Raw genomic sequence first — 12,966 nt, 5'->3', positions numbered from 1 at the left:
TGGCCCAGGCACCTTGGCTGTGAGTCTCTTCAGCGAGAACTACTTGTCATTCATGACTGAACACATAATTAGCCTGGAAGCCCTGGGCTTGGTTGGTTGGTTGGCGGGTTGGCGCTTTTTTGGTTTATTACCATCATTCACATCCCCTAAACATGACGCTCCCTGGGAAGGAGATGCCTTCTTATGTCCATGCCACGGAGCAAAGCTTCTGGAAAGAGCCTGGCAGACAGATGTGCTACTCTGGTCTTGACACTAAATTGGAGGGTGAGTTTGGGTAAATTCTCCAGACCTTAATTTCCCCTCCCGTAAAGACTTCCAAAGGCCCTGGATAGCTCTGACATCTTCTGACCGGAGACAGAAAGGAAATCTGGCCTGAAGCCCCACCATTCTCTTCATCCTCCCTTCCACATAGGTCACCCCGGACGGCCGACAACGCCACCTGGCCTGGCCACCCCCTTCATGCTGAGCCCGGAGGAACTCAGACCCATTGACCTCGTTTCAAAGGCTTTCCAGGCAGGGCAAACCCACTTGTTCATCAGTGCATCTTCAAATAGCCAAGAGCCATTTCATGGGATTAGGGAGCGTCTGGTCCTGCCCCTGTCCAGTGCACCTGGGGAAACTGAGGCCCAGAGAGACGATCTCCCTCCCTGGCCTGCGCCCTCTCCCTAAACATGGCGCCGTCTGCAGTGACAGGTTGCCCCATCCAGCCGAGGGAGGTGGCAGGCTCGCAGCTGCTGATGGCTCTGTACCACTCGCAGCAGCACCTCGGCTACTCCCTCCGGCCAGTATCCGCCTCCATCAGGCTGCTCATCAGTGCTCGATCCAACGGGTCCGAAGTCACCGAATGAGAGGCTCAGTGCATCCAGACGTGTGCCCATCTCACTAAACAGGGGGTACCCACCCTATACCCCAAATCAGTACATAAAAATCACCTAGAAGATCCTGGGACGCTTGTTTCATAGACCTGACCTCACAGCATTGCAGCCATGAGGATTAAGTGAGTGCTCCCTTCGAAGCACTTAGAGTCCTTCTTGGCACAATATGACTACCCAATAAATGTCAATGACAGGGGCGCCTGGGTGGCTCAGTTGGTTAAGTGACTGCCTTCGGCTCAGGTCATGATCCTGGAGTCCCAGGATCGAGTCCCGCATCGGGCTCCCTGCTCAGCGGGGAGTCTGCTTCTCCCTCTGACCCTCCCCCCTCTCATGTGCTCTCTCTCTCTCTCATTCTCTCTCTTTCAAATAAATAAATAAAATCTTTAAAAAGAAAAATGTCAACGACAATTCCTGTTCCTTCTGCTGTTGAGTAAAATCAGGATCTCCGGAAGCTCCACGCACAGAGATCCTGATTCCCAGGTCTGGGTGGGACCAGGACTCTGCACTGTTTAACAAATTCCCCAAATGACTCTGATGTAGGTGCCTATGGTCTGTACTCAGAAGCACCCCTGGGAGTCTAGCCCAGCATAAACACATGCTCCTGACCTGTGTCATTTACTGCCAAGAACAGAGAGCCTGAACTCAGGATCAGGGAGGCTGAACGTCGAGCCACGACCTCAGCTAGCTCATGTGAGCTCAGTTTCACCTGAGTGGCCTGGAAGAGTCGAAGGAAGGAACAGAAGGGGTTGCCAGAAGAGGTTAATCCCGTAATCTCAACACACAGCCCCTTCAGGGATTTACCCGAATTAGGAATGCTCTACCCCAAACACAATGCATCCTGGAGCCCCAAGGGAAGACTGGCCACACGGCCACACCATCATTCCCCACCCAGCTCAGTTGCTGACCCCATCTCTCCTGGACCTTCAAAGCCAACATATTGTTCATTTGTTTAAAAAAGAAAATGAGTAAGAAAAAGCAAGTCCTTTCCAGCCCCAGGGTTTGGGGAGGTAGGGCTTCCTGCAGAGGCCAGAGCAGGGCTGTAATTAGCTTGGCAAAAGCAGCAGGAGATATGGACAAACTTGCCAGCAGAGCTGGGAGAGGCTCCCACTCAGGGCTTGAATGAAAGAAGCTACAGCCCTCTCCTCGGGCTGACACCTAGGGGACCCCAAATAGAAATGCATGAACCTCTCCACAAAGCATCTTGGAGACATTTTCTAAATCCTGTGTCCCCAAAGCCCGAGAAGCCATGAAACCAGAAGCCACAGTCGTTCCTTCGTGGTCAGGATTCTGGGAAGCAGTTTGCCTTGTGTAATGACAGCCTTGGGAGTGTTTGCTGGCAGGACCGAGTTGGGACGAATTGGGACTGAGCTTCTCCCCCATCTCTCCCTATTTCTCCACATCTGGATCTATTCCCACCTGCAGCCCCCACCTCCTCCAGTTACAGAGCAAGCCCCACCGAGCGTCCACCAGCCCTGGGGGAGACTGGGGTGCCCCAAATTTCTGCGGGGCATGTTCAGAACGCTCCCCCCAGTCCCGACCTCACTCACAGGCTGGTCTCTCACGGCCGAGCCCGCCCGCTGACTCAAGACCACAGGCAAATGGGACTGTCTGGCCCCGAATGTACCCCAGATGTCCAATCAGTGCAGAATGAAAGACGTGACAGCCGTTAGAGGAGTTCTAAATTCTGGAGGCAATGGATGGGGATGGAATCCCAGATAATCCCAGGGAAGCCGGAAATGACAGACGGGCATCCAGCACCTTCAGCCTGAGGGACACCTTCTCCAAGAGCACGGCAGCCTGCCCTGAGGTAACACATTTGGCCCTGGCTTGCTCACACTCTGGCACAGGTGGGAAAGCTCTAGGAAAGTTCTGGTTTTCCACAGCTCATTCCTGGGCCTTGCCCCTGCCTCCACCTTTGAGCAGAGATGCCCATAAAGCTACCAGAGTCACAATTTTAAATGCACCCCACCCTCAGCACAAATCCATCTGTGGCCCTGAGCCCCGGCTCAGAACCGACAGCCCTGGCCACACCGGACACTTCCGGCTGGCGAGAGGGCAAAGCTGCCCGAATGGGGTCGCCTAAGCCACACACAAATTTAGAACCTGAAACAACTTGAGTCCACAGCTGAGGTCCAAACTGGAAATCCCAACCAGGCAGGGCATGTCGGCTGAATTCACTCTTGCAGCAACTCTTAAGTCCGCAAAAAGAGGACAGATCTGTCTTCTGGGAACCCCTCCATGGGTCCTGGACAGACCCACACACAGCGCTGGCCACCTGTGGCCACCACAGTGAGTGCTAGCAAAAGGAGGGGTCAAAGAACCTGAATCTTTGAACAAGAGAAACTCTTCCCCCAGTGGAGCTAGTTCCCGAAAGAGGTAACCTCGAGGGGTCACTGGGGTGCTAACTTAGTCAACTTTCAGGGCAACTTGCCCCCTGCAGAACGTCTGGGCAGCACCCCCAGATTGACCTCATGGGGCAGGAGGCTGGTCAGGGAGCCAGCCGCCGAGGGGGTGGGGGGCTGGTGGCCCCAGGCTGGGTGGGCGGTGGGAGGCCCGGCCCAGCACCCCTCCAGCGCCGTTCCACTTGGCCCCCTCCTGAGAGCATCCCGGTCCCCACCAGCCCTGGGCAGCGGGGTCCGCGGGCAGCGGGGTCCGCGGGCAGCGGGGTCCGCGGGCAGCGGGGTGGAGGGGCGAGCCAGCGCTGGCGGGCTGATGGGAGGCAGGGAGGGAGGAGGCGGAGGCCGGCCTCCCCACTTACCAGCAGCTGGGCGCCCGCCCGCCGTGGACCAGAGGGTGCGCAAGAGCAGGACGCGGCCAGCTCACGGCTGCAGCATGAGTACGGCGGGCCGGCGCTCGCCGTATTTAACCGGGGCGGGCGTGAGTCAGCGCCGGGGGCCGAGCCGGCGCGGGGCGGGAGGGGCGGCCGCGCGGCCGGGCGGGGGGCCACAGCTTGCCCCGCTCGCGTGCCCGGCTGCTCTTCCGCCGCGGGGCTTTCCAACGACACATTTTCCTCTTTCCCCCTTTCCTCCAGTGCAGTCCCAAAGGCGCTGCGCTGGCCATCTCGGCTCTAGGAAAGCGCCGTGGCTTGTGGAAAAGCATTGACTCTTTCCTTTTTCATTCAAACTTTTTATTGGGATGTAATTGCCGGAAAATTGACAACAATGATACAAGGAACGCTCTTGTTTGCCTAACCCAATTTACCTATTGTTAACATTTTGGCAAAAAGCACTTATTTTAAGTTCCAAAGAAAGATAAGTTTACCCCCCCCCCCCCAAGCAAGTTCTGCCTAAAAACAATGTTTCAATTCCCTCGGACATGGTCCTCTGTTCCCTCGCCTCCCCCTCCCACAGGTGGATGCAGTCATGGGGCATATTTAAGAATGAGAGGCTCCCGGTGTCTTTCACCTCTGCATTGGAGCTCACTCCCTGCCGCCCTAGTGGGGGACAAGAAACCATTTCTGTTCTTGGTATCACCAAGGGGCCCTGGGGAAGAAGAGGAAGAAGTGGTAGTTGGTGGGGTGAGGAGGCTGCCAAACCCCAGCTTGTCCTCCAAGAGGCAGCCTCAATAAGGCAAGAGCTGCACTGGGCTGAGCCACCTGCCCTTCCCTGGCTCAGTTTACCCTCTCAGCCAAGTGGGGAGAGTGATATTTACACACCATGCCTCATGGAATGCCAAGAGCTTTAATTAATGTTTGCACTGTGCTTTGAGATCTGCGATGAAAGGCAGACATAAAAGTGCGTAGTGTTATTACAGAAATAGTCACTTGGGTGGCTTGCAGTGGTCAAGCCCTACCGCCTGAATCATGGCACATTCTTCCTCATTGGAGGCACCATGATTCAGAGTCAGCAACAAAATGCACCCAGTCCATTAAGTGGCATGATCCCAAGAGGGGCAAGCACTGCTTGGAGGGGTCTCCACACAATGCCCAGCCCCAGCTCTTCAACCACCAGCCTCCCTTCCAAATAATATTCTAAGTGGAGCACTCCCTCCCTCTTACTACCCTGGCACCTCTGCATCTGCACAATGGGGGTGTCAATTGCCTTTCCATAGAACCTGCTCAAATAAGAATACCACACACACCCCCTTTACCTTCTTTCCTTCCTTCCTGATTCTAACATTCAGCCACTCTGCACTGGGAGTTGTGGAAAGCAGGTATGAATCATACTTTCTTTGGCCCATGAGGAGCTGATACTCAGGGTGGAGAGAGGAAGAATGGACATTTATGAAGCACCTGCTGTGAATCAGAGAGCCCACAATCACCTTGTTACATCTATACAGTATTCTATCTATACCAAGTTTCTCAACCTCACCACTATTGATATTTGGGGCTAGAGGATTCTTGGTTGCGGGGAGCTGTCCTAGGTACAGGCATTCCTTGAAGATAATGCGGGTTCAGTTTCAGACCACCACAATAAAGCAAGTCTCACAATAAAGCCAGGCAAATGAATTTGTTTTTGTCTCCCAGTGCATATAAAAGTTGTGTTTACGCTATACTGTAGTCTATTAAGTGTGCAATAGCATTATGCCTAGAACAGTGTACAGACCTTAATTAAAAATACTTTATTGCTAAAAAATACTAACCATCATCCGAGCTCTCAGCAAGTCACGATCTTTTTGCTGGTGGAAAGTCTAGCTTCGGGATGTTGGTGGCTGTTGACTGATGAGGTGGTGGCTGCTGCAGGTTGGGGCCGGCTGTGGCAATTTCTTCAAATAAAGCAACAATGAAGTCTGCCGCATTGATTGACTCTTCCTTTTAGGGACAATTCCTCTGCAGCATGCAGTACTGTTTGATAGCATTTTACCCACAGCAGAACTTCGTTCAAAACTGGAGCCAATTCTCTCAAACCCTGCCTCTGCTTTATCAACTAAGTTTATGTCATATTCTGAATCCTTTGTTGTCCTTTCAACAATCCTCACAGCATCTGCACCAGGAGTAGTTTCCATCTCAAGAAACAACTCTCTGTGCTCATCCATAAGAAGCAACTCCTCATCCATTGCAGCAATTCAGCCACATCTTCAGGCTCCACTTCTAATTCTAGTTCTCTTGCTATTTCCCCCACATCTGCACCTACTGCCTCTCCTGGAGTCTTGGACCCTCAAAGTCATCCATAAGGGTTGGAATCAACTTCTTCCAAACTCCTGTGAATGTGGAATCACAAATGTTATTAATGGCACCTAGAATGGTGAATCCGTTCCAGAAGGTTTTCAATTTACTTTGCCTGGGGGTACCTGGCTGGCTCAGTCAGTAGAGCACGTGACTCTTAATCTCAAGGTCATGAGTTCAAGCCCCACATTAAAAATTACTTAAAAAATACTACTTAAAAAATTTTCTTTTTACTTTGCCCAGAGCCATCAGAGGAATTACTATCTATAGTAGCTATAGCCTTATGAAATATATTCCTTAAATAATAAGACTTGAAAGTAGAAATGACTCTTTGATCCACGAGCTGTGGAATGGATGTTATGCTAGCAGGCAGGAAAACCTCATTGTCCATCCCCATCAGAGCTGTTGGGGGACCAGGTCCTTTGTCAGTGATCAGTAATATTTTTAAAGGAGTCATTTTTTCTGAGCAGTAGGTCTCAACAGTGGGCTTAAAATATTCAGTAAACATGTTGTAAATGGATGGATGGGCTGTCATCCAGGTGTTGTTATTCCATTTATAGAGCACTGGCAGAGTAGATTTAGCATAATTCTTAAAGGCCCTAGGATTTTCAGAATGGTAAATGAGCACTGGCTTCAACTTCAAGTCACCAGGTGCCTTAGCTCCTACCAAGATAGTCAGCCTGTCCTTGGAACCTTTGAAGCTGGGCACTGGCTTCTCCTCTCTAGCTATGAATTTCCTAGATGCATCTTCTTCCAACAGAACGTGGTTTTGTCTACATTGAAAGTCTGTTATTTAGTGTAGCCACATTTATTAATTACATGAGCTAGATCTTCTGGAGGACTTGCTGCAGCTTCTCCATCAGCACCTGCTGCTTCCCCTTACACTTTCATGTTACGGAGAAGGCTTCTTTCCTTAAACCTCATGAACTCACCTCTGCTAGCTTCCAACTCTTCTTCTGCAGCTTCCTCACCTCTCTCAGCCTTCATAAAATTGAAGAGAGTTAGGGCCTTGCTGTGGATTAGGCTTTGGTTTAAGGGAGTGTTGTGTCTGGTTTGACCTTCTATCCTGAGCGCTAACACTTACTCGGTATCAGTGGTAAGGCTGCTTCACTATCTTATTCATGTGTTCACTGGAGTAGCGCTTTTTATTTCCTTCAAGAACTCTTCCTTTGCATTCACAACTTGGCTAACTGTTTGGTACAAGAGGCCTAGCTTTTGGCTTGTCTTAGCTTTTGACATGCCTTCCTCATGAAGCTTAATCATTTCTAGCTTTTGATTTAGAGAGACATGAAACTCTTCCTTTCACTTAGACACTTAGAGGCCATTGTGGAGGCTATTATTTGACCTAATTTCAATATTGCTGTGCCAGGGAATAGGGAGGACCCAGGAGAGGGAGAGAGACGGGGGAATAGCTGGTCAGTGGAGCATTCAGGACACTTAATGGATCAAGACCATTGATCTATTGTCTTATATGGGTGTGGTTTGTGACGCTCCAAAGCAATTACCATAGTAACATCAAAGATCACTGATTACAGATCTCCTTAACAAATGTAATCATAATGAAAAAATTTGAAATATTGTGAGAATTACCAAAACGTGACACAGAGACATGACGTGAGCAAATGCTGTTGGGAAAATGGTGCCGATAGACTTGCTCAACACAGGGTTGCCATAAACCTTCAATTTGTAAGAAATGCAGTATCTGTGAAGTGCAGTAAAGCAAAGTGCAAAAAAGTGACGTGTGCCTGTATTGTAGGATGCTTAAAGCATCCCTGGGCTCTACCCACTAGATACCACCGGCATCCCTCCCAAGTTGTGACAACCAAAAATGTCTCTACAAGTTGTGAACACACACACACACACACACACATACACAGTTGAGAACTACTGATCTACCAATAATCCTGTGAGTGGGAGTAATTGCCCCCATTTTACAAATAGGAAAACTAAGGCCCAGAGCAGTTAACTAATTTCCTTGAGATCACATGCTAAGTGACAGAAACAAAATTCAAACCCTGGACTGTGGGTTGTGTGCTCTTCCCAGCACTGTGTGCTCATATGCACCTAACTGGTACAGATAGAAGTGTGGCTGTGTTTAAATTGGTGTAGAGTAGGGACTTTGAGAAGTCCACGGGAGTGAAGTCCTCAGAATAAGGTGGATAAATGTGGGTGCATTTGAAGGGATGGGGCTTGAGTTTCATGCAGAAGGTGGCCTTAAATGATGAGCAGGATCTGGAAGGGTGGGGGCAGTGAGTTAAGGAAAATCATCGAATCAGACCAAAGAGAGAAGGTTTTCCACCAACACTGAGTTTGGCAGGAGCCCAGGGGGTGGGGCAGGTCTCTCTGGAGAGAGCTGGGACGCCTCCCTGCGGGGCGTGATGTCCTTGCCGGCAACAGGGAGACCCTGCGGGTTTGGAGGAGAGTAGAGGCACAGCACAGGAAGCACAGGGTGGCAGGAGTTCCAGGTTTCATGTTGGACCCTTGGCTGTCCACAAGGCATCCGGTTCTCAAAGCACTCCTACCATCCTCTTTGGTCTTCATGATGGGACATGGGCTTCAATACAGCCACCCAGTCCATGCAGGAAGGACCAGTTCCCCAGCGACAGAACCTCTGAGCTTTAGCTCTCTGAGGCCCCCTCTTTCACAGGGAAGCGCACTCTCTGCTACAGAGAAAACAAGATGGCCCCAGTGAGTCCCCAGAAGTGAGATCTGTTGGTGAAAGTAAAAGCTTGATTCACCAACCACAGGCCCTGTAAACCTCAGGGCTCACTTTCCAGCCCTCCTGGGAGAACCAGAAGGGCCAGGTTGCCCCCGGGCTTCAGAGAAGTCCAGTCTTTCTCACCCATGCATGTTTCTTGAGTTTAGTTAATAAGCATAGAGTCCAGGGAATTGGAGGTCATGTAATCCCTCCCCGGCACCCTTGAGAGACAGAGTTGTGGCCCTGCTTGATTCACTTCAGGGATGGGGAAGCCAGGACCACACAGTGAAATCCCCTGGGTAGATTGGCAGGATAAAGAAGATGGGCTGCTAAGGATGTGGGTGGTCTCACGCACTGCTGTTGGGAATATAAACTGGTAGAGCAGTAACTATCAAAATTCAAAATGTGTAAACCCATTCACCAGGGTCTGTGCCACATACACAGACATGATTGTGTGTGTGCACAAAGCTATATGCCCAAGAATCCTCGGTGCAGCATTGTTTGTAACAACAGATTGTTGTAAACAATACAAATATCCGTCCATAAGACAATAATTCCATGCATCGTGAAAACCCACACCAAGTAGCCAATTTTAAAAGATGGGTTACATTGGTGCAGTTGGTTGAGCGTCTGACTCTTTGTTGCAGCTCAGGTCATGTCTCAGGGTCATGAGATTGAGCCCTGTGTGGGGCTCCATGCTCAGCGCTGAGTCTGCTTAAGAATCTCTCTCCCTCTCCATCTGCCTCTCCCCATCTCTAAAATAAATAAATAAATCTTTAAAAAAAAAAGATGGAATACAGCTTTTTCTGAAGAAGAAAAATATACCTGATGTATTAAGCAGTTATATATGTATACATGTATGTGTGTGTGTGTGTGTGTGTGTGTATGATTGCCCTTATTGGTTTTAGGGGGAAAACATACATGTATAACTCCTCAGTTTTATTTCAACGTTTGGGAAACGTAGTGAGGAAAACAATCTCACTATTTGTCCATCATGATCACACAAAACACCAGAAGATGGTACAAAACATCAATTTTCCAATTGAATGGCTCACAGGGTCAGCCTCAGATGAGCACCCAAGGCTCTTGTCCCAGCCTGTCCCCCCACCACTCTCCTTCCCCAGGTCACTCTGCTCTGCTCCCACCCCCTGCTCCCCGTGCAGTGGCCCAGCTCTGTGGGAGGCAGAGAAACCACAAAGTCTCCACCTGGTTCCCAGCTCTTTCCCAAGGCTCTGGCTGTTCTCTGAGGGAGGAATTTTAGGTTGTTCCTCAGAGCAGTGACTCTCAAAGACCAACCGATAGCCATCCCTTTCACTCATGTGGACAGCCTCTCATAACAGGACCAAGAAAATTGGTCACCATCCAAGTCTCTGTCAGTTTTCTGTTTTATTGAAAAATGTCCAGAACACAGATGAGGAGGAACAAGAAAGAACAGTGTAGGTGAGAGAAAATTTCACCCAGTTAGATCTCTGTATGTATGTGTGTGTTTCTATTTAAACACATGTATGCACACACACACGTGTGTATGCAGACACATGCACACATATGATCTCTGTAGCTATGTATAAATGCTTAGGAAAGGGACAGAAGGGCACGCTCAGATCTGCTGCAGTGTGGGGTGGGAGGGAACAGTGATGAATGCGGATTTTTTATCACTGTGTGTTGGCTTATGTTCCATTTAAATAAAAATGCATTCCTGAGCTGCATCTCATGGATCATTAGAACAACTATTTTCAAAGACAAAAAAACAAAGTTCTACTCTTTCAAACATGTTTTTTTATTACACTGAGACCTGCCTCCCTGGAACCTCCACCCTCCAGTTCTCTTCCCCTCTTCACACCCCAGTATACCTCCCCTCTCCTGGGGGCCATCGCCTCAGATGTTTGGGACCCACAAACAGGCTCACTCCCTTCCATCTGCCCCTTTAGACACACCACACACAGTCCCTTCCCTCAACCGTCCTGGTTGCTCCCCATGAGGCCCCGCATTCACTCTGCAAACGGAGCATTCAGTAGTGGCAGGCCCTGGGTGAGGTGCCAGGAAACAGAAGTGAATTCGTCCTGAGAGGCACCCAAATACATGAACAGTCTTATTCAAGTATAAGGCACATGTGGGATGGGGCCACACAAGGGAACCACCCAGACTTCCTAGGCCATGAGAGGAAGGCTTCCCCAAGAAGGTGGCCCTGGGATGAAGCCTGGGAGAATGAATGGGCGTTCAGCCTCTGAGAAGAACAAATAGCATTTGCAAAGATTCAAAGGCACAAAAGACCATGGCACCTTCAGCATGTGGCAAATTGTTCAAGATAACTGGAGAGCAGGGTGCGAATGAGGTCTTAGGAGAAACACCATCCTGGGACGAGGGCAAGATGCAAGGTAGGAAGGGCCTCACCAACTGGGATTCATTCTGTAGGTCACGGAGGGCCACAGAAGTGTGTGACCGCTGACAGACACAATCAGATTGGTGTAGGGTAGTTGTTTAGCAACTAGACATGATTCTGCCCCCCTCCCAGGGACATTTGTCAATGTCCGGAGGCATTTTTGGTTGTCACTACTTGGGGAATGCAAATGGCATCTAGTGAGTACGCCAAGAGATGCTGCTAGACATCCTCCAGGACACGGGCAGCCCCCTGCAGGAAAGAATTATGTGGACTGAGACGTTAATGGTGCTGAGGGTGAGAAACACAGGTGTGGAGGATGGATAGCTCTGGCAGCAGCATAGAGGATGGATCACTGCGGGGTGTGGGTGGGAGAGGGCAGGAAAAGCTGATAAAACATTATAGCAATAGCTCAGATGGGAGACATGATGGCCTGAGCTAAGACAGGGCAGTGAGAATGGAGAGGAGACTGAATCAGGAAGTGCTAACAAGGAGTGAAACTGGTACAACATGACGATGGATTGGTCATGGTGGGAAGTGGCGTGATACAGTGGGGCCATTACAATACACGTTAGGCCACCATAACAAAGTGAGCCCAAAATAGCAAGAGCTTAAACAAGGTGGATGTTTATTTCCCATCAAGCCTGGAATGGTGACTTGACTATATCAGGAACCAAGACCCCATCTATCCAATTGCTCAGCCATCCTCAGTCCATGCCCAAAATTGCTGCTCTAGCTCCTGCCTTCACTTTCATATTCCAGCCAAAGGAAAGGCAAGAAAGAGGAAGGGGCTCAGTCCTTCTTTTTAAAGGCATGACCTAAAAGCTATACACATCACTTCCACTCATAACCCACTGGCCAGGACGTAGTCATGTGGCTGCCCCTATCTACAAGGGAAATGTAGTCTTGAGTTGAGCACCGTATATAAATTAAAACTTTTGTAACAGTAGAAGTAGTGGGAAGCAGCCTTGGGAGGCTATTAGCAATCTATACCATGGGTGAAAGAGAAAAAGCCATGAAAGGAACATCCGGGTTTTCAGCATGGGTGACCCAGTGGATGGTGGGTACCATTAAGAGGATCAGAGGGGCGCCTGGGTGGCTCAATCGGTTAAAGCTTCCAACTCTTGGTTTCAGCTCTGGTCATGATCTCAGGCTGGTGAGATTGAGGCCCACATCGAACTCCATGCTGGGCATGGAGCTTGCTTAAGATTCTCTCTCCCTCTGCTGCTCCCCATGCAAATGCTCTCTCTCTCTCTCTAAAAAAAAAAAAAAGAGAGAGAGAGACTAGAGAACATGGAAATGGAGGTGGTAAGAAGCAAGGGGGCAGACTCATTTTGGACAGGCTGTGTTTGAGTCCTGTGAGACCATACTATGGACTGTCCAGTGGAGCCTGAAATCAGGGTCTGAGCTCAGGGGAAGGGTCTGGGTGGGGATAGAGGTCTAAGAAACCATAGATAAAGGGGAGATTGGCCAGCAATTGGGCTTAATCTGGAGTCCATAAGCCCCACCCATTAAAGCAGCCTCTCTACACCTAAAGTACTGAAGGTACAGCCTATGAATTCCCTGAAATTGTATATAAGGTATGTGAAAATGTGCTGTACACTTTTCCAAGGAGACAGCTTGACCTTCGTGACTTTCATTAGACTCTCAAAGGGTCTGGGTGCAGAGTGAGGTAAGAAGAGGGTTCAGAATGGCAGCCTGGGTATTTCTCTCCCCCCCCCCCTTATTACTGAGGCAGACAGAGGAAGAAGAGTCCACCAAAGGGACCAAGAAAGAGCAATGAGGATGGTCTTAGGAGCAGCACGACAGACTGTTTGGGGGGCTGCGGGGAGCAGAACTTAAAAACATTGAGTGGTCAATGGATGAGATCCATGGGTCTCGGGAAGCCTGTGACAAGGACAGTTAGTGCTTT

General features: G+C 49.8%; 1 pseudogene; it reads right to left on the bottom strand.

Moving 5' to 3' along the window:
- Positions 1-5,478: 5,478 nt before the first annotated feature.
- Positions 5,479-7,304, bottom strand: LOC116633690 (annotated as a pseudogene).
- Between the last annotated feature and the right edge of the window lie 5,662 nt (positions 7,305-12,966).

Source organism: Phoca vitulina, unplaced genomic scaffold, assembly GCF_004348235.1.
Source record: "Phoca vitulina isolate PV1807 unplaced genomic scaffold, GSC_HSeal_1.0 scaffold8, whole genome shotgun sequence".
In the NCBI taxonomy this organism is placed as follows: domain Eukaryota; kingdom Metazoa; phylum Chordata; class Mammalia; order Carnivora; family Phocidae; genus Phoca; species Phoca vitulina.
This window is presented reverse-complemented; position numbering and strand designations above follow the sequence as displayed.